Source organism: Hyla sarda, chromosome 5 (genome assembly GCF_029499605.1).
Source record: "Hyla sarda isolate aHylSar1 chromosome 5, aHylSar1.hap1, whole genome shotgun sequence".
In the NCBI taxonomy this organism is placed as follows: domain Eukaryota; kingdom Metazoa; phylum Chordata; class Amphibia; order Anura; family Hylidae; genus Hyla; species Hyla sarda.
The window spans coordinates 210,102,419-210,121,922 of NC_079193.1; the positions used below are offsets into that span (position 1 = coordinate 210,102,419).

Consider the following 19,504-nt stretch of genomic DNA (forward strand, 5'->3'; position numbering starts at 1 on the left):
CTGTAAGACATAGCTTCTTGCATTTAACTTTTTGGTTTCCATGCCATTAGTCCTCTGAAGAACAATAACTTATCTGTCGCACATTTTGGTGTCACAGCTATGTTCCCATGCATGCTTTTATCACAGGGCTGTTTTGCACACAAACAACACTGCTTTTGACCTTTTATAGAAATAATTCTTTACTTGAATATCAAACATATTTACCCAATGAGAGCAGTAACACAAAGAAAAATGGAGCTACTACAAAATACGGTATAAAATATATACAAATGTTATTAAAGGGGTACTCCCGTGGAAAACTTTTTTTGTTTTTTGTTTTTAAATCAACTGGTGCCAGAAAGTTAAACAGATTTGTAATTCACTTCTATAAAAAAATCTTAATCCTTCCAGTACTTTTTAGGGTCTGTATACTAAAGAGAAATCCAAAAAGAAATTAATTTACTGTGATGTCCTGACCACAGTGCTCTCTGCTGACCTCTGCTGTCCATTTTAGGAACTGTCCAGAGAAGAAGAAAATCCCCATTGCAAACATATGCTTATCTGGACAGTTCCTAAAATGGACAGCAGAGGTCAGCAGAGAGCACTGTGGTCATGACATTAGAGGCAATGCATTTCTTTTTGTTTAACTTTCTGGCACCACTTGATTTAAAAAAAAAATTCCACGGGAGTACCCCTTTAAGACATAGTGGTACATAATAAAAGCATGTAAAAAGGAGGAATGACACAGAATAGACTGTACTGGGACTATACCATATATCATAAGGTCAGTATAAGGTCAGCAAAAATGAATATACAAAAGGATAGTATATACAAGCATAAATAGATACTGCAAAACTAACTACATGATATATTAAAAAGAGCAGCTACTAGGACAAATCTGCAGATAGTGAACAAGTAAAAAGTGCAGGAGCTGTAAAAGTAGAATCCGTCCATGAAAGGGCAAATTACATATAGCTACAATCGGTATACTAACCACAAAAGAGCCAAGCATTGGCGCAAGTCCCAGGATGTTGCCACCCAATGCATGTTTCAGCCCAAGAACTTCATTTGGGGGTCAATATTTTCGTCCACTCCTGGTTGAAGGTCTTACGTCTGAAACTCGTGATGGAGTGGCGGCATCCTGGAACAAAAAATAATCCAAGCTTGGTATAATTGCAATTGTACTTACTAGGGATGCACCGAAACGTAAATTTTTGGCTGAAACCGAAAATTTAAAATGCATTACCCGCCCCCTTTTTTTTAAATAAAATATCGTTTTTGTTACATTTTTTTTTTTTTACTTTTTTGGGGATGTGTTTGGGTGTTTGGGATTTTTTTTTGCATTTACAACATTCACCGTGCAGGAACAGAAACATTATAATTTATTAGTTGCGACAATCACGCATGCAGCGATTACAAATATGTTTATTTTTATTTATTTTTCATATTTTTTTATATGGAAAATGGGAAAAGTAGGGCAATTTAAAGGGGTACTCTGGCGCTAAGACAGGGAATAAGATGCCTGGCCGCAGGGGTCCCGCCGCTGGGGACCCCCGTGATCTTTCATGCCGCACCCCGTTAGAATCAGCCTGATTACTAGTGATCACAGGGATGGAGCATAGTGACGTCACGGCTCCGCCCCGTGTGACGTCACACCTCCGCCTCCTCAATGCAAGCCTATGAAGGGGGCGTGAAAGCTGCCACGCCCCCTCCATAGGCTTGCATTGAGGGGGCGGAGTGTGACGTCACACGGGGGTGGAGCCGTGACGTCACTATGCTCCATCCCTGTGATCACTAGTAATCAGACCCGGAGCGAGCACGCTCCGGGGGCTGATTCTAACGGGGTGTGGCGTGGAAGATAACGAGGTCCCCAGCGGCGGATAGGGGATATGATGTCTTAGCGCCGGAGTACCCCTTTAAACTTGTCATTTGTAAGGGGTTAATAGGTGTTTTTTAACTTTTTTTTTTATTATTATTATTATTTTTTTTTTTTTTTTTTACACTTTTAGTCCCTTAGGGGACTTTTAGGAAAATTTATTAGATTCCTCATACAGAACAATGGAGTCCCATAGAACCCCATTGATCTGTGTGCTCTGCGATCATTTGGTTGAGCCTGCTTAGCCAGGTTCAATCAAATAAAGAGCCACGGACCGGACAGAACAATAGCTACCTCCATAGTGGATTGCCCCCCTGCAATCTTCAGGGGGGGGGGACTACCAGGGAGCTTTTACAGCTCCCTTTAGATGCTGCTGTCAGCTTTGACAGTGGCGATCTAAAAATAGCCGGCCACGGCGATCGCTGCATGTCCGCTATTAGCAGTGCAACCCCCCCCCCCTGGTACAAGAATTAGCAGGGGACTGCGGGGCATGGCAGATGACGGACATGATGACAGGTCAGCGTCATATCCTCAACTGATCCATGACATGTATGTAATGGGTCGGGAAAAGGTTAACCAACGCCCCCCCAAAACTTTCGGCAGAAAATTCAATCAGCCGATAATGCAGAAATTTCAGTGCATCCCTAGTACTGACCCAAAGAATAAGGGAAGCATGTCAGTTTTATTGTAGTGTGAACCCCGAAAAAAGTATTGCCCCACGATATTGCGCAATTCAATTTTTTATTTTGTTTTACTTTACATATATTTTTTTTCTGTCTCCGTAATAAATTGTGATGAAGTTAAGTGCGCCAATGAAAAGTACATTTTGTCCCGCAAAAAATGTCACATAAAAAAATAAAACCAATTCAACTTTTTCAGTTTAATATGAAAAAAGTTACGGGTCTTAAAAGTGAAAAGGAAAAAAAATGTATGCCACTTTTTTTTTTTTTGCTGGGTCATGAAGGGGTTAAGGCTATAAAAACATCAGTCTTAGTAAATCTGCAATGAATTAAAATTAATTGTGACATAGTGATCATTAACTACATGTAACTGGGCTTACAATATTTGTGTTATGGTTAGTAGTTGTATTGTTGGTTTGTACTGAATCATTAATACTATAGTGTACATTCTCACTGCAGTATAAACAAGTATGCTAGCCTGACTGTGTTTTATGGCATCAAATGCTGTCTGTCAAGCTGTTTCTATATTCCATAAATACATAAATATGACCTAGGCCGAACAAGATAACTATTTAATTGAGCACATTAAACAGGACATACATGACAGAATTGCTGCTGATCTTCTGTGCAATTTCTAAACTCACTCTAGAAGCCAGCACAGAAAGAGGTTAAATTGTTATAAATTATGTTATGAAGTATTTGTTATTCAAATGAATAGCAATATATAGGGTTTCTTAAGCCAGACCTATGGTGATCAGCTGACCAGAATTACTGGCTTATTTAAAGGGGTACTCCAGAAGGGGAAAAAAGATTCAAATCAACTGGTCCAGAAAGTAATACAGATTTGTAAATTACTTCTATTTAAAAATCGTAATCCTTCCAGTACTTATTAGCTGCTGAATACTACAGAGGAAATACTTTTCTTATTGGAACACAGAGCTCTCTGCTGACATCACGAGCACAGTGCTCTCTGCTGACACCTCTGTCCATTTTAAGAACTGTACAGAATAGGAGAAAATCCCCATAGAAAACATATGCTGCTCTGGACAGTTCCTAAAATGGTCAGAGATGTCAGCAGAGAGCACTGTGGTCATGATGTCAGCAGAGAGCTCTGTGTTCCAAAAAGAAAATAATTTCCTCTGTAGTATTCAGCAGCTAATAAGTACAGGAAGGCTTAAGATTTTTTAATAGAAGTAATTTACAAATCTGTTTAACTTTCTGGCACCAGTTGATAAAAAAAAAGTTTTCCACCGGAGTACCCCTTTAACAGCAAAAGCCCAGCTGTGGTTGTCAGCTAGGCCCCTGCTGTAATGGCTGGGATCAGGAAAAAATGCCACCTTTACTATTTAGCATGTTAGATGCTGCTGTCAGTAACAACTACAGGGGCATGGCCTCATAGCTTACCAGGCAGACAATAATGCTTTGAAATGCAAAAAAAAATTATATAATAAAATGTCCCAGGGGTGGTGTGTGGGTAACCTGTTAAGTCACTGCTGCCCAGGCTGTATCTACACCTAATGACAGCCCTACTCAGGCATGATTGACAGCCCTACTCAGGCATGATTGACAGCCCTACTCAGGCATGATTGACAGCCCGGGACTGCCAACATCACTGCTCTACTTCATCTTCTCAGGGAGCAGAGCATTGATGGGGGTCGTGCTTTAAAACATCAGAATATGTGAAAAAGCAGATTTTACCCTATATAATGTCCCCTCTCATAGACTTGCATTGAGGGGGCGTTGCCGTGATGTCACAAGGGGCGTGGCCAACCCCATTCAGCGCGTAAACAGCATTTTGAACATTTACTTCCGAACGCTGGCATGGGGAATACCACTTTAAAGGAAAACTGTCACTTGTTTTCTCCCGCACTATCCACAGGTACTGATGGATAGTGCGGGAGACGCTGATTAAAATGAGCCCTACCTTGTCCGGATCTGCGCCGCTGTTCTCCCGCAATTGTAGTTTTACTATATGTTGAAATCTTCCTGTAACTGGCACGGGCGGGGCTTCTGCTCTGACATCAGCTCAGCTTATGAATATTCATCCCCCCAGTTAGGAGCGGCGAAGAGAGGGAGAACTGGAGGGAGGGGGGATGAATATTCATAAGCGGCGCTGACGTCAGTGTAGAAGCCCCGCCTGTGCCAGTTACATGAAGATTTCAACAGATAGTAAAACTACAATTGCGGGAGAACAGTGGCGCAGATCCGGACAAGGTAGGGCTCATTTTAATCAGCATCTCGCGCACTATCCATCAGTACCTGTGGATAGTGCGGGAGAAAACAAGTGACAGTTTTCCTTTAACCCCTTAACAACGCAGGACGTAAATGTACGTCCTGGTGAGCTGGTACTTAACGTACCAGGACGTACATTTACGTCCTATGCATAACCGCGAGCATCGGAGTGATGCTCGCGTCATGCGCGGCAGGTCCTGGCTGCTGATAGCAGCTAGGGACCCGCCCGTAATGGCGAACATCCGTGATCGCGCGAATGTCCGCCATTAACCCCTCAGATGCCGTGATCAATACAGATCACGGCATCTGCAGCATCAAGGTACTTTAAATCGATGATCGGATCGCCCGCAGCGATCCGATCATCCGCCATGGCGGCCAGAGGTCCCCTCACCTTGCTTCGGCCGTCTCCCGGAGTCTTCTGCTCTGGTCTGCGATCGAGCAGACCAGAGCAGAAGATGACCGATAATGCTGATCAGTGCTATGTCCTATACATAGCACTAAACAGTATTAACAATCGAATGATTGCTATAGATAGTCCCCTATGTAAAAATAAAAGGAAAAAAAGGAAAAAATAAAAGGAAAAAAAATTTGGAAAAACCCCCTCCCCAATAAAAACTTAAATTGTCCCATTTTCCCTATTTCACCCCCAAAAAGTGTAATAAAAAAAAAAATTTTTATATACATATTTGGTATCGCCGCGTGCGTAAATATCCCAACTATTAAAATAAAATGTTAATGATACCGTACGGTAAACGGCATAAACGTAAAAAAAAAAGTCTAAAATAGCTGCTTTTTTATAACATTTTATTAATTAATTTAAAAAGTATTAAAAGTTTTATATAAGCAAATATGGTATCAATAAAAAGTACAGATCACGGCGCAAAAAATGAGCCCTCATACCACCGCTTATACGGAAAAAGGAAAAAGTTATAGGTCTTCAAAATAGGGGGATTTTGAACGTACTAATTTGGTTAAACAGTTTGCTATTTATTTTAAGCGCAACAGTAATAGAAAAGTATGTTATCATGGGCATCATTTTAATCGTATTGACCCAAAGAATAAAGAACATGTCATTTTTACCAGTAAATTGTACGGCGTGAAAACGAAACCTTCCAAAATTAGCAAAATTGCGGTTTTCTTTTTAAATTCCCCACACAAATAGTATTTTTTTGTTGGCGCCATACATTTTATGGTAAAGTGAGTGATGGCATTACAACGGACAACTGGTCGCGCAAAAAACAAGCCCTCATACTAGTCTGTGGATGAAAATATAAAAGAGTTATGATTTTTTGAAACCGGGGAGGAAAAAACGAAAACGTCAAAATAAAATTGTCTGAGTCCTTTAAGGTCCAAATGGACTGAGTCCTTAAGGGGTTAAAGGATCTATTGCTAACATTGATGCCTGATACCACTGAAAACCTTCTGTGGTCTTGTGGAGTGCACACCTCAATGTGGCAATACTAGTATTAATGTTATGGCTTTTTTATGTGTATGTGTGTAGTCAAGTATGCAATCTGACTATTAAATAAGAACAGTGGCCCAGATTTATCAAACTTTGTGAGGGAAAAACTGGAGTGATTTTCCCCAGCAACCAATCACAGCTCAGCTAACGAGCTCTGGTAAAGTGAAACCTGAGCTGTGATTGGTTTCTGTGGGAAAATCCCTCCAGTTTTTCCCTCACAAAGTTTGATAAATCTGGGCCAATATATTTTTTAGGAGATTACGCCAATGTTGGGATGGAAAGAATACACTTAGGTAGATGTCAAATATTTAGGTGAAAGACAGGTTCATGTATGGATTCATCAAAGAGAAGCTTGATGTATAGAAAGTGCTCCAAAAGCTCAGGCCCTCACTTATTGCTCTGGCTTCTGGGATTTTAGCAGCTGTAGGTTAAATATGTTTCCAAGTATACACATATCACAATATTGCCGTATGGCAGCCCCTCGCACGGCACTCAGCAGATGAGTCATATTTCATTTGTGATGTGCGCTGTGTGGTTCCTCGGGGTGTTTTTGATCTAGTTACATTGAGGCTCTTGATTTGGGCTCCTGGCTGAGAAGACAGAACTAACAGCGCAGGGTGGCACTGTCTGCCGTCAGGATAACTAAGATCACATACCTTCTATTTATTTTGGATCACAGCCAATTCTTAGCTTTGCGACACTTTCGTCTTACTAATGAGAACATAAAGAGCTTTTTTCTTACTTTTTTTTTTTGCTGAAAAATGTGTTATGCAAGAAAATGAATACAAGTTCAGAGGAAGTCTAGCAGATGAAGCAAAAAAGTTGGACTTCCTGTATTCGGAATTTTAACCTTTCCCAAAACTTTCCCTATTGTAAAGCTGAAACATGCTCTTATCAGCTAGTAACATATACCAGCAGCTGGATATCATTAGAGCTTTCTGTCTAAATCATTCCTCTTCATTAGGTTGTTCATGACAGCTTTTACTTCACACAAAAAAATGTTACTTATGTTCAGATTTATCTAAGCCTTGTCCCACACAGCCTAAGAAAGCTAGGCCATGACACACATTAACATTTGTAGAAATCTGAAAATCAGAACTTTAGGAAGAGCCGGGCAGAACACGTCTTTTGTGATATATGTGTTGTAAATCACAATGCACTAGACTGACTCATCTTTACTTATTACTATCCCCTGAAAAGGAAAAATGGGAATTTTATCTGATGAGTATATTGGAAAGCAAGACTGAGAATGATGGAAAAAGTCTCGAAAGATAAAAGAAAACCTTTTATTAGTATATATTATACAGTATTCGATGTTGACTCAATTTTCTTTCTGAAGAAAGGTCACTTATAGAGTACAGTGGTCCCTCAACATACGATGAATTTCAAGAGGGAGAAGAAAATAGAGACAGGGGGCGCTCCCTTATTACGTATATATCAATCTCGGTGTGAACCCTCCACCACACCTCGGTGGTATACTGACCTTGTGGGGTATGCGTAATAGCAGTCCGCAGGTGGGTATGTAGGTTGGGGTGTTTAGGTTACAAACGTGTGGGGCTGCTGCACTCCTTACCATCACTGGGCTCCCTCAGGGGGTCCAGTATATAATATAGACAATGGTATGAAAAAATGACGGTATTCAGGGGAGGCGCTGCTCTTTTTGGAGGACAGTAAATGAACTCAGGCCGGCACAGGACAAAGCTAATTTTTATTCAGTAATTTCGGACAACGCGTTTTGACATTAAGCCTTCCTCAGGTCCATAACAAGGATACACTTTTTGTTGTAGGTATAGTGTGAGTGTACTGGTCTTGGTCCTGTCTATGCGCGGTGCCGGCGAAGAGTGTATCCTTGTTATGGACCTGAGGAAGGCTTAAAGGGTAGCTCCCACAATCCTATTTTTTTTTCTGTCCCTGCCTATTGCCTAACCCCCTCCCTGCTTTTAATTTTAATTTTTACTATATTAAAAATGCCTTTTGTCTGCCTGGCAGTGTGCTCACTACCAGGCAGACTTCCCCAGCAGGCACCACGTCACTGATGCCTGCTGGGGGGGACTTCCGCCCTTAGTTCATCTACACAGGGTGCCTCCAGCTGTTTCACCACTACAACTCCCAGCTTGCCCTGACATCTATTGGCTGTCAGGGCATGCTGGGAGTTGTAATATTGAAACAGCTGGAGGCACCCTATGTAGATAAACTATTAGTTAGTTACATGCGGCGCTAGCCCGTACCCTCCGTCTCCCTCCCCCATGCCATAACCCGTTCCCTCCATCACAAACCCCCCCCACATACCCCGTTCCCTCATTACACTTACTGCAGAGTCCGGCAGCGGGCGTGCAGGGACAATGGCGGCGGTGGCGGCGGCGATGTGCGGGAGGAGTGGTGTCCCAGCCAGTGGCCGGGAAGCCAATGCGCTCGCTCCTTGCCTGTTTGATTGACAGGCAGGGAGCGAGCGCAGGCTGAATGAAAAAGGACCGATGCTCGGCCGCATCAGTCCTTTTTCAGGCGTGACGTCACGCCAGGCTGCAGCCGGCCACTAGGAGGGAGACCCCTAGTGGTCGGTTTTCAAATGTAAATTAAAGCATTTTAATAAAAAAAAATAATAATAATAAAAGTATATTAGAGATGTTGTAGTACATATACTACAACATATCAAAAAATAAAGTTGGTGACAGTGCCCATTTAATGCCGAAACGCGTTGTCCGAAATTACTGAATAAAAATTTGCTTTGTCCTGTGCTGGCCTGTGTTCATTTACTGTCCTCCAAAAAGAGCAGCGCCTCCCCTGAATACCGTCATTTTTTCATACCATTGTCAACATACGATGGTAATCCGTTCCAAATGGACCATCGTTTGTTGAAGCCATCGTATGTTGAGGGATCTGTGCAATGTAAAGTATAGGACAGTGGTCTACAACCTGTGGACCTCCAGATGTTGCAAAACTACAACACCCAGCATGCCCGGACAGCCAACGCCTGTCCGGGCATGCTGGGAGTTGTGGTTTTGCAACATCTGGAGGTCCGCAGGTTGAAGACCACTGGTATAGAAAGTCGCCGCTGCCCTGGATGTTGCAGTCGCCGCGTCCCCGTCACTCCGGAACGTCTCTGCTGCCCGGGATCGTCGCTCTCACGTCACCGTTATCACGTCACTACGCACGCCGCTCCTATTGCATGACGGGACGGCGTGCATGGCGACTTGATGACGACGATGGAGTGCGCCGAAGATGCAGAGGATCCCGAAGAGGACGCTCCGGAGCCCCGAGGACAGGTAGGAGACCATCACCGGAGCACATGGGGCACCGTAAACGGCTATCCGGTGGCAGCTGAAGCAGTCAGCACTGCTGGATAGCCGTTTATGCGATGGCCCCGACATACAAAAGCATTGTATGTTGATGCTGCCTTCAACATGCGATGGCCTCTGAGAGGCCATCGCATGTTGAAATTAACGTATGTCGGGGCCATCGTAGGTCGGGCGGTCACTGTAAATGAATTATTACAACAAGTGGTCAAACAAGTAATTTTAATGAAGTGCAATACATAAAGGGGTACACTGTAGGGGAAAAAAATATTTGAATCAACTGGTGCCAGATAGTTTTTTAAATTTGTAAATTCCATTATTTTAAAAAAACTCAAGTTTTCCAGTGTAAATCAAAAATAGAGAAACAGAAACATAGCCACACACCCACTATTTGTACACTGCTCAAAAAAATAAAGGGAACACTTAAACAAGACAATGTAACTCCAAGTCAATATCACTTCTGTGAAATCACACTGTCCACTCAGGAAGCAACACTGATTGACAATCAATTTCACATGCTGTTGTGCAAATGGAACAGACAACAGGTGGAAATTATAGGCAATTAGCACGATACCCTCAATAAAGGAGTGGTTCTGCAGGTGGTGACCACAGACCACTTCTCAGTTCCTATGCTTCCTGCTGATTTTTTGGTCACTTTTGAATGCTGACGGTGCTTTCACTCTAGTGGTAGCATGAGACGGACTCTACAACCCACGTAAGTGGCTCAGGTAGTGCAGTTCATCCAGAATGGCACATCAATGCAAGCTGTAGCAAGAAGGTTTTCTGTTTCTGTCATCGTAGTGTCCAGAGCATGGAGGCACTAACAGGAGACAGGCCAGTACATCAGGAGACGTGGAGGAGGCTGTAGGAGGGCAACAACCCAGCAGCAGGACCGCTACCTCCGCCTTTGTGCAAGGAGGAGCATGAGGAGCACTGCCAGAACCCTGCAAAATTGCCTCCAGCAGGCCATGTGTCTACTCAAACAGTCAGAAACAGACTCCATGAGGGTGGTATAAGGGCCCGACGTCCACAGGTCGGGGTTGTACTTACAGCCCAACACTGTGCAGGACATTTGGCATTTGCCAGAGAACACCAAGATTGGCAAATTCGACACTGGCACCCTGTGTTCTTCACAGATGAAAGCAGGTTCACACTGAGCACATGTGACAGATGTGACAGAGTCTGGAGATGCCGTGGAGAATGTTCTGCTACCTGCAGCATCCTCCAGCATGACCGGTCTGTTAGTGGGTCAGTAATGGTGTGGGGAGGCATTTCTTTGGGGGGCCGCACAGCCCTCCATGTGCTTTCCAGAGGTAGCCTGACTGCCATTAGGTACCAAGATGAGATCCTCAGATTCCTTGTGAGACCATATATTGGTGCGGTTGGCCCTGGGTTCCTCCTAATGAAAGACAATGCTAGACCTCATGTGGCTGGAGTGTGTCAGCAGTTCCTGCAAGAGGAAGGCATTGGTGCTATGGACTGGCCCACCCATTCCCCAGACCTGAATCCAATTGAGCACTTCTGGGACATCATGTCTCGCTCCATCCACCAATGCCACGTTGCACCACAGACTGTACAGGAGTTGGCGGATGCTTTAGTCAAGGTCTAGAAGGACATCCCTCAGGAGACCACCTCATCAAAAGCATGCCCAGGCATTGTAGGGAGGTCATACGGGCACGTGGAGGTCACACACACTACTGAACCTCATTTTGACTTGTTTTAAGGACATTACATCAAAGTTGGATCAGCCTGTAGTGTGGTTTTCCACTTTGATTTTGAGTGTGACTCCATATCCAGACCTCCATGGGTTGATAAATTTGGTTTCCATTGATAATGTTTGTGTTATTTTGTTGTCAGCACATTCAACTATGTAAAGATAAAAGTATTTCATACGATTAGTTTATTCATTCAGATCTAGGATGTGTTATCTGAGTGTTCCCTTTATTTATTTGAGCAGTGTATTTGCTTCTCAGCACAATTTCAAAAACGAACAGAATGTTAGTATACGTTTTGATCAAAAAGTACAAGCCCCCTCGCCATGTCAAGCCACCTAATCATAGTGGGTCCTTAACCTAACACTGGCATAGCGCTGGGCGACTACCACTGCTTCTGCGACACCAAACCCACAGGGGGAACAACCCAGTTGTCAGGCAAGACCCACTGCTGCCCAACCAAGTCCCAGGTGCCAGGCCACTCCACCCCTCAGACAAAGCATGACAGCAACAATGGCCACCACAGAGCACCACACCAGTGTGAACACCTACCATGTGTTCTCTGTCAGAGGGCTAGGAGAATGCTAGGAGGAAACCCATATGCAGTCTCCTGCTTATTAAAAACGCCTGGGCCAAATGGGTGGAGTGGAATGCTGGCTATGAAAGACTTGGTTTTTGAAGTTTTCCAGGATCATAGAATGCGGGTGCTGCACCAAGATCGCAGGGGTCCTAGCGGCAGGTCCCCTGAGATCATACATCTTATCCCTTATCTTTTGGATAGGGGATAAGATGTCTATGGCAAGAATAACCCTTTAAAGGCGTACTTCTGTGGAAATTTTTTTTTTTTTTTAAATCAACTGGTATCAGAAAGTTAAACAGATTTGTAAATTACTTCTATTAAAAAAATCTTAATTCTTCTAGTACTTATTAGCTGCTAAATACTACAGAGGAAATTGTTTTCTTTTTGGAACACAGAGCTCTCTGCTGACATCATGACCACAGTGCTCTCTGCTGACATCACAAGCACAGTGCTCTCTGCTGAGATCTCTGTCCATTTTAGGAACTGTCCAGAGCAGCATATGTTTGCTATGGGGATTTTCTTCTACTCTGGACAGTTCTTAAAATGGACAGAGATGTCAGCAGTGAGCACTGTTGTCATGATGTCAGCAGAGAGCTCTGTGTTCCAAAAAGAAAATAATTTCCTCTGTAGTATTCAGCAGCTAATAAGTACCAGATGGATTAAGTTTTTATAATAGAAGTAATTACAAATCTGTTTAACTTTCTGACACCAGTTGATTTAAAAAAAAAAAAAAAAGTTTTCCACCAGAGTACTCCTTTAAGAAGACTGGTCAATCTATTGTTGGCCATGATCCATATTATTAAACAACTCCGAGGGAATATATTGGGTCTTCTAGCAATAGCTAATTTAGCTGCTCCTATAGAGATGAGCAGGAGTGATTGCCCACTCAGCCAATCACCGGATGAGACGGGTTTCTGTGTGGTAGATAGGAGATATTTTTTCTCAATCTCAGTCCAGAGATATGGCCAAATATCACATGTACTAGATCATAGTAAATATATTCAGATTTAGATTGCAGATGCATGTTCTTATTGTTAGGTTGAACAGACCTTTTTGTGCTGTGTGTGACAAGTTTTATACTGTAATTTGTTACAATATATGTAGCTTTATAGTTTGTAAACACTAAAATACTTGCTTCACATAGAACGTTTTTGAGACCTTTCATCAGTATCTAAAGAAAGTCTTAAAAATGACTGTGAATTCACTATAGTAGCATGTAAGGGTGTGCTAGAGGTGTCTCAAAGCAGCAACTTCTTGGACAGTGAAGTTGTGAATCACTCCGTGTCTGGGAGTAAAACTGCAGATCTTGTGTTTCATCCTCCTGACACCTTCTTGATGAGATTTCCATACCAAAGGGAAGAGAGGACATTCAGCGGTATTAAAACGTTCGAGTTCCTCCCCCTCTTTCAGAGTCAGCTCTGTTGCAGCCTTGACCATGATTTTCAGTGTGAGATTACATAGGGCCCCTTGCTTGGTGATTAATGTATCTGAGGGCTCATACCCTCCTAGATCTTCATCCCGCACTGCTTCCTTATCATGGCGTATCATTTCATATATTCAGCTATGGGATGATCTAGGAAGAGGCCCTCTGGCGCCATCAATTTTCTGTCCTTTGTGTAAGTATCAAGGGACTGGTGCACAGGAACTGCCAGCAGTTTCGCCTTCTGCAGCTATGTCATCGAGAGTAGTTGAAGACTTCCTTCCTACTGAGGCCTTAGCACTCCATAAATGTGTAACTGTGAGGCTAGAGGCTCAGATAGGACCAAAATGTGTCATTCATTTTTAACCTTGTGTTTGCTACTTAATATTGTTGTTGAAGGTAAGCCTAATAAGGATGTTACCACTCACAGAATATGAAAGATCTAATGGATTGAAACTGGGAGAACAACTTATTCTTATGGATACAATTGATTTAAAGAGTGTTGTCTCCCAAAAAAGAACATATTTAGCATATCTACAGGCAGACAGTGAATGTCATGAATACTGGCCATTTTCTATCAATGCTTGTCTATGAGCTCTACAGAAACAGCTGGGCAATATAAGTGAGGTTGGAAATGCATTGCTGTCTCTCCATTCAACCTATGTCTGGATGTATCAGCTGCTTCCCCAGTGCATTAAGGGGAGAAATACCTGGCTCGATTGCCCCATGTTGTAGGCCCAGCATATAGCCGAAGAATGTGTAGATGCTTTACATTTTTGATAAACTGTTGCATGTCACCCTTTGTAAGCAGAAGGATGTGTGGCCAACAATGAGACCATATGTGGGGTCCTGCCTTCATTATAATCAAGCGATATAAAGGCTCTTTAAACAAGCACTGATCTATAAGATTGGCATTCTAGTAGTGCAGCAGTTGGCCCAAAAAAGTTGGCTGATTGGCTTGTGGGTTTTCCTCGTATCAAGATGGACCAAAAGATGAGCACTGTAGAGCCAGGCAAATCATGGCAAATAGCAGTCAGAAACAGGGACATGGAAGTGAAGTTTAAGGACACAGGGGGACATGTATCAAAATTTTGCGCAATCCCTTTTTTTTGCGCATTTTTTTGCGCGCGTTTTGGTAGAGCATATCCTCCAGATGTGGCTGAATCGGGGTACCTTGGAGTGACATCTATAGTACACATGAATTTATTACCTGCGTACTTTTCCTTTGCACCAAAAATTTTGACGCAAGTGCGTCTTTTTCCCCATAAATATAAGCCAACTTTAACTGCACGTAGCAATCCTTTCTATTTCTGAAGGAAAATTCTACTAAGGAACCACCGGAATGTTATTACTTTCCTATCTCAATTCCTCATTTGGTTTGCTTTATATTGCTTTTTACTCCTTGGCTATTTCAAATAATTTGCATATAGAATATTTGTTTACAGTTCAGTTATTCATTAGATCACGTATATTGTTATTTTATGATCCAACAATTTAATACATTTACATAGGAAATGTTTGATAACTTATCATTGCACAAGCTCCGTCACATTAAAATAGCTTTGTAATCCACTTAACACTGTAGATCATTCTCCTTTTATTTTTACAATTTACTGCTTTCCGTTATACTTTTCCCCAGTGCCCGGTAAGATGGTGGCTATCACTGATAGCCAGCCATCTTACCATGCGACCACGGGGGGTTTCATCCCCCCCCCCCCAGCGATCGCTGCTATCAGCTAGTCAAATCTGACTAGCTGATAGCAGCGCGGTGTGTGAGTCCGGATCACGGGGATCGGGACACACACCGCTCTGCTAAGTGTCCCTTACCCGTCCCCCAGCGTCACTTACCCAGCCATGCGGTGTCCTGAGCAGTCCCGGTGCGAGCGGCATCCTCCAGGCGGTCCCGGGGGTGGTGCGTCCCCGCGGTGAGTTTGCAGCAGCAGGGCAGCATCTTCATAGGCAGCAGTGAGATCGCCGTAAAGCGATCTCACTGCTGCCTCTGGGAGTTTCAAAACTGCAACTCCCAGCATGCCCAGACAGCCTTTGGCTTTCTGGGCATACTGGGAGTTGTAGTTTTGCAACATCTGGAGGGCCACAGTTTGGAGACCACTGTATAGTGGTCTCCAATCTGTGCTCTTCCAGATGTTCTAAAATTACAAATCTCAGCATGCCCACTCTGTCGAGGCATGCTGGGAGTTGTAGTTCTGTAACATCTGGAAGACCAAAGATTGGAGACCATTATACAGTGGTCTACAAACTGTGGACCTCCAGCTGTTGCAAAACTACAACTCCCAGCATGCCCAGACTGCCCAAGCATGCTGGGAGTTGTAGTTTGTCAACATCTGACCCTTCAGATATTGCCGAAATACAACTTCCAGCATGTCTGGCCATGCTGGGAATTATAGTTTTGCAACAGCTGGAGGCACACTAGTTGGGAAACATTGTTCGTTTCCTAACTCTTTCCCAACCCGTGTGCCTCCAGCTGTGCCTCCAAACTATAATGCCCAGCATGCACTGACAGACCATGCATGCTGGGAATTGAAGTTGTGCAACAGCTAGAGGCACACTGGTTTGGAAACACTAAGTTAAGTAAAAAACTTTCAAGTGTTTTGCAACCAGTGTGCCTTCAGCTGTTGCATAACTACAACCCTCAGCATGCACGGACTGCCAAAGGGCATGCTGTGAGTTGTAGCAGTATGCCTCCAGCTGTTGCATAACTACAAGTTCCAGCATGTCCTTCTGCTGTCACTGCATGCTGAGATTTGAAGTTTTTGCAACAGCTGAAGGCACACTGGTTGCGAAACACTGAGTCTGTTTCCGTGTTTCGCAACCAGTGTGCCTCCAGCTGTTGAAAAACTACAACTCCCAGCATGCACGGACAGCCAAAGGGCATGCTCGGAGTTGTAGTTTTGCAACAGCTGGATGTTTCCCCCCCCCCCTCCCCCCAATGTGAATGGACAGGGTACACTCACATGGGCGGAGGTTTACAGGGAGTGCTGCAAGATTGAGATGCAGCAAATTCGCTGTCAACCCCCGCCCGTGTGACTGTACCCCAAAAACACTACACTACACTACACTTAAATAAAATAAGTAAAAAACACTATATATACACATACCGCTACACAGCCCCACTCCCCTCCCCAATAAATATGAACAACGTCTGGTACAGCACTGTTTCCAAAATGGAGCCTCCAGCTGTTGCAAAACCACAGCCATTGACTGTCCAGGCATGTTGGGAGTTTTGCAACAGCTGGAGGCACCCTGTTTGGGAAACACTGGCATAGAATACCCCTATGTCCACCCCTATGCAAAACCCTAATTTAGGCCTCAAATGCGTATGGCACTGTCTCACTTTGGAGCCCTGTCGTATTTCAAGGCAACATTTTAGGGTCACATATGGGGTATCGCCGTACTCGGGAGAAATTGCCTTACAGATTTTGGGGGGCTTTTTCTCCTTTTACCCATTATGAAAAGGAACAGTTGGAGTCTACACCAGTATGTTAGTGTATAAAAATAATATTATTTACACTGACATGCAGGTGTTGCCGCATACTTTACATTTTCACAAGAGGTAAATGGGAAAAAAGATCCCCATTTTTTGGGACACAATTTAGCCGGAGTACGGAGATACCACATATGTGGGCGCAAAGTGCTCTGCAGGCGCACAACAAGGCCCAGAAGGGAGAGTGCACCATGTACATTTGAGGTGATTTGCACAGGGGTGTCACAGATGTTAAATGAAGAATAAGGACATTGGTATAATTGATGTGTTATAATTGGGTGCAAAAAGTGGTATTATTGTGAGATTAAAACTCTACATAATGAAGAAAAAAAATTCTAAAACTAATAACGAGGACACACTTACTGTTTAGGTGCAGATACGCTGCAGACAAAGCTCCTACTAAATAGACCTGCGGTGTAAATTTATGCTCTGAGGAGAATTCTAAATTTAAACGCAATTCAAGAAAGTAGCTGCACAAGAATGATAAATTTAACGCAGCTGCGCCAAATTTAGACAACAGGCAGAGGGGTAAAAAACTTCTATTATACACTGGAAATGATACATGTCCCCCACAGAGTGTAAATATGCACTCCCGCTGTATGAAGTACATTTAGTGGCTGGGCGTTTCATACCTGGTAAGTCCTGGATGCTATCAGCAGCCAGGACCCACAACTAATACCAGGCATCGGCCCAAGCGGCAATGTCCGCTATTTTCCCTTTCTGCTTAAATCAAAATTGATTGCGGCTTCTAAATGCGGAAAAATTGCTGCCTAGCTCAGGGTGCTGATAAGCACCACCATGACAAAATCACAGGGTCCTGATCAGAGAGGACAGGTGGAGGTCTGCAACCATGCTCTATCCTGTCCAGGCTGTATTAATGGAACACCGATAACACTAATCAATGCTAATAATAAATATAAACATGTGGTATCACTACATTTGGAAATGTCTGAATTAATGAAATATAATATTAATTAACACAATAGAAGAGAACAGTGGGAGCACTCACAGTTAGGAAGTGACTTCAAGTGGTTTCTTTCCATAAAGAAACCACTTGAAGTCACTTCCTAATCGTGAGTGCTCCCTCTGTTCTCTTCTATTGTGTATGCTTTGAACTGTCCTCATTAAGGGGTTGAGCACGGGAAGATCTTCATGAATGGTCCCACTTTCGAGTTTTGCTGCTGTTGCTCAAGTGCACATTGTAGAAAATTATATTGTGGTTTTGGTAGTGCAGACCCCTGTTCCTCCACCACAATAATATTAATTAAACCATGCGATCAGTGGCGTAAGCATAAAGAATACTACTAGAAGCCCAGAATTTTGTATTTTTGGTCACTTCATAAAACAGAAAAAAAATTATTAAAAAGACCCATCAAAAAAAAAATGGTTATAAAAAATTATCCCTTAAACTGCCTTTAGGCATCAAAATTAAAGTGTCATAGGGATAAGAAGAGAACAATTTTAAGGATACTAATTTTCATACAAAAAGTTATATATTATTTTTTTTATTGTAAAATAAAAAAAAAACTTATATATTTGGGAATCCTATGGACCTACAAAATAAAAGTAACATGTAATTGTTACCAAAAAGTCCACTGCATAGAAAAGGAAGACCCTAAAATTTGCTAAATATCTGTCTTTTTTTTATTTTTTATTTCGTCCAACATATAATTTTTTTTTCATTGCAGATTTTCTGGTGAAGTTAGTGGTGTCCATAGAAAGTACAATTGGTCGCACAAAAACAATCCCTCATATGAGTCTGTAGGTGGAGAATTGGAAATACAGCTTTCACACAAAATAAATCCTGCTTGTCCAGCACTGACTTTACAGTAGACTTCCCTATCTATATAGGTGACTTACTACCAGCCACCCAACACAACAGTTAACAAATGTGTTATTTACACAGGTACAGTCATGGCTGTAAATTAAGTATTTCTCACAGAAAAGGATTGCAGTAACAAATGTTTTGCTATACACATGTTTATTCCCTCTGTGTGTCACACCAACCTCCAAAAATGGGCTAGACAAAATTATTGGCACCCTAACTTAATATTTGGTTGCACACCCTTTGGAAAATTTTACTGAAATCAGTCGCTTCTAGGGTGTGATTTTTATATTGCCCACACCTGGTGAATTTAAAGGAGCATCACATGCTTGAAACAATCTTATTTTTCCACAATTTTGCACGACTGCCAATAATTTTGTCCAGACCATTTTTGGAGTTTGGTGACATTATGTCTAATTTGCTTTTTTCCCCTCCCTTTTTTGGTTTAGTTCCAATACACGCAAAGGGAATAAACATGTGTATAGCAAAACATGTGTTACTGCAATCCTTTTCTGTGAAAAATACTTCATTTTCTAGAAAAATGTAATGGGTGCCAACATTTACAGCCATGACTCTAAATATGCCCCTTTTAAGACTGGGTTTAGAGGGTCGCCATCGCCAACCTGTGCTTCCCTGAGCTACCCTGAAAACCTGGAGTGGCCCTGGAAGATGATAAAAGGCCCCACGCCAAACCTGCCTTTCATCCAAAAATAAAAAATAAAACAGTCTCAATAACAGGACTTACCAAAGCAAGCTAAGTCTCACAAAGGATTTAACGGTTTCTGGATTCCCCAAATCTTACCAGCATTTCCTGGATGAGATATGTGCTCCCGAAACCTGGCATCCACATACGCCATGTACCTTAGAGAAATATAGCGATCCCCGATGACCTTTCCTGTCACTTTCACAATATATATTGAAAGCTGTAAAAAGACTTTCTAAC

At 42.6% G+C, this 19,504-nt stretch overlaps 1 protein-coding gene and 1 long non-coding RNA gene across 5 annotated transcripts in view; one reads left to right on the plus strand and one right to left on the minus strand.

The window, feature by feature from the left end:
* GMDS (GDP-mannose 4,6-dehydratase) overlaps positions 1-19,504 on the plus strand; it is a 716,505-nt gene that overhangs the window by 470,030 nt on the left and 226,971 nt on the right. The window lies entirely within an intron of this gene.
* LOC130273750 (uncharacterized) overlaps positions 1-19,504 on the minus strand; it is a 203,912-nt gene that overhangs the window by 63,891 nt on the left and 120,517 nt on the right. The window lies entirely within an intron of this gene.